This window comes from Austrofundulus limnaeus, unplaced genomic scaffold (assembly GCF_001266775.1).
Source record: "Austrofundulus limnaeus strain Quisiro unplaced genomic scaffold, Austrofundulus_limnaeus-1.0 Scaffold14, whole genome shotgun sequence".
Taxonomy (NCBI): domain Eukaryota; kingdom Metazoa; phylum Chordata; class Actinopteri; order Cyprinodontiformes; family Rivulidae; genus Austrofundulus; species Austrofundulus limnaeus.
In genome coordinates, this window is record NW_013952416.1 from 1,616,146 (window position 1) to 1,618,951 (window position 2,806).

General features: G+C 39.7%; 1 protein-coding gene across 1 annotated transcript in view; it reads left to right on the forward strand.

The window, feature by feature from the left end:
- fbxl17 (F-box and leucine-rich repeat protein 17) overlaps nt 1-2,806 on the forward strand; it is a gene marked incomplete in the record, with an annotated part of 237,289 nt that overhangs the window by 128,564 nt on the left and 105,919 nt on the right.

Consider the following 2,806-nt stretch of genomic DNA (forward strand, 5'->3'; position numbering starts at 1 on the left):
GTGTGGGGGCGGGGGTGGGGAGGTGTGCTACGTGATGAGGAAGCTTGGCTTAAAGACACGTCCCAGGGGCGTTTCTGGTACCAAAAGGTGTTTCTGGTCCCCACCTGTCGTTTTGGTCCTCAACATGGCTTCCTAAAACGCTGCAGGATTTTCTCAGACATGCATGAATGAGTCAGAGCAAGGCTTTGGGCGTGTTTTTTTTATGGGAGTATAACATTATAACATGATATAAATCTCAAAAAAGTTGATTTTACATGATGTTGCCCCTTTAAGAATGCAACATTAAAAGTGTTWCTTTTAATCTCCTTAAAGCATTTATTCTTAGTCTGGTTCTGCCCAGACAACCACTGAACTCACAAACGTTGTAAATAAAACTCATGCTAAAAACATTTAGGTTTAAATATTCTAAATGTTTATTCAAGACTTGTTTTCACTCATATTTTAAGATTTATGTAAGAATGCTAGTCAGGTTCAGGACACTGAGGGGCCAGATGAGATGGGTCTGGTGYTGCTCTTTTATTCTTCAGGCCATATTTTTACCCATTATATGCCCTAGGCTTTTTAAAAGGCAAAAATAGCCACAGTCATGTCCCTCGTTGGTTTATGATTGTTTTCATRGTTTTGTTTTACATTCTGACAAGTAACAACGATTCCCAGGACTCAGTCAGGCAGTATGGCTGAACAAACACATTAATTATGTGTTCAAATGACTTTAAAGTTTTCTTCTTGTTTATACATTTGACCAACCTTCTTCTATGTCTCTGTCTTTTTCATGTATGGCTACTGTCGCTCCACTAAATCCAGGTAAGAAGACCAGTTTTTACTTTTCTACTATTTTAAACTCCTACTGTTTCCCTACAGTTTTATTTGACTTTTTATCCTGGAATGTGTTTTTTTAAGCATTTAGTTTCTGCCTTTACMATAATTAGTTAAGGCATTGGTTAATTAGGAACAAGTGGTTTCACATCACTTGTAGCATACTTGCACAAAACACAGTGTTGCTGTGTAGAAAGGAACTCAGTCCACTTTTTCTTCACCTTTCYCCTTTCTTTTCATCTCTTGGTCATTTTTTTTCCCTCTCTAGCAAACCCTTCTCCTTCTGGCTCTGGTCTGAAAGCTCATATTTAAAACCTCACTTATGTTTATTGGCTCCACATGAAAAACTGTTTTAATAGCTTTTGGACAMAATCCACTGTTCTCTCCAAAGTCTGACTTAATATGGGTTCCTTTCTTTCATGACTTCTCCCTTTTTCCCCCTCTTCAATTCTGCATTTTCTTCCTGTCGTCCATGGTTTTTCATAGCCGAGGTGCAGAAAAGCAGCCCGATAGATTGAGAAATCAATGTTTCTTTTCCCAGGCCTGCTCTGGTTGATATAAGCGAGGTCATGCTCCGCTTTAGTCAGATGCAGTGCTCCCCCTGCGGCTCGCACCATCTGTAACTGCTCTGYGCTATCTGAAATGATAATTGGCATCTTTTATTGTTTTTACGTGTCAGTTCATTTATACATGTGTCTCGAAAACAGAGTTAAGTGCATGACTCTTTGCATGAATGTTAAGTTGGCAGTCGGCACTGTATTTTGGAGTACTGTGCTGGCACTAGTGAGTTTTAGTTACTCTGAGTGCAGAACACCTTAGGAGGTAATGCGATTAGAGAGAGTTGGGACAGGGGATTTGTTCAATAAGCATAGAAAGGAACAAGAAATGCAAAAATAAAATATGGGATTATCAGAAAAATGAAGGGGAAGAGAAGTGCTCATATTCCTGTTTATTTTAAATCATCATTTCTGGGAATAAAAGAGAGGAGTCGTGTTGACACAAAGGCTAGCCTGTGGTTTTGTTTTTCTTCTTTGAGTTTTCCCCAAGCTTGGTTTTACTTTCTGGCAGGATTCTATTCAGGTAGTATCAGTCCTTTGGAAATATCCATCAGAACCAGATTTCCCACCTCGTGAAATGTTGGCTAGGTCAAGTTCATGGTAGTGCGTCATAAACATAAATGTAGTAGAAAACTGATACTACTCAAAATCAAAGATCTAAACAAAAATCTGTTTGTTTTAGTATTTCAGAATTGTGTTTGCAAAGAGGGAAAACAGCACAGTTGCCATCTCAACAAGAAAAATGACTTTTTTGAACTTTATATGTTATGTCATTCACTCATGCTGCATGTTGCTTTGACCCATTCATACATTGGTACATACATGTTTAATCCTTGAATCTCCTGTTGTAGCCATTTGGAGCTGCCTAAAACACTTGCTGGTACAAAGCACCACCTTGTTACACAAAGCTCCTCCCTGGAGCTCAGTCTGCAGTCGAGCTCCCGCYCCACAGAGCACCCCTCCCCCGAAGCATTGTTGTGAAAATGTGCTGAAGTGGGAGTGTTAGGAATGGTAGGATGTTTTGAAAGAGACAGAGGCCAATTTCAAGGTGTTTATTTTTTTAATATGCTGTACATTTTTCGTAACAACTGAAGATCACATATTGATTGTGGTGTAGAATTGATGTATGTGCCTGGAAAATAAATAATACACCCTCCACCACCAGCACCACCCTTAAACAGGCCTTTAAATGATGGTGACTTAGGCTACGTTCACACTGCAGGTCTTAATGCTCAGTTCCGATTTTTTGAAAAAATCCGATCTTTTTTTGTGAACGTTCACATTACATTTTAAATGTGACCTGTATCAGACCCCTGTGTGAACGCTCCACAGCGCTGATGTGACACGCATGCGCAGTAGAAGACGTGACGTCTCATCAGCCGGCTTGTTTGTTTACAGAGGTAGCATGGATGCTACATTTTGCGCATCGAATC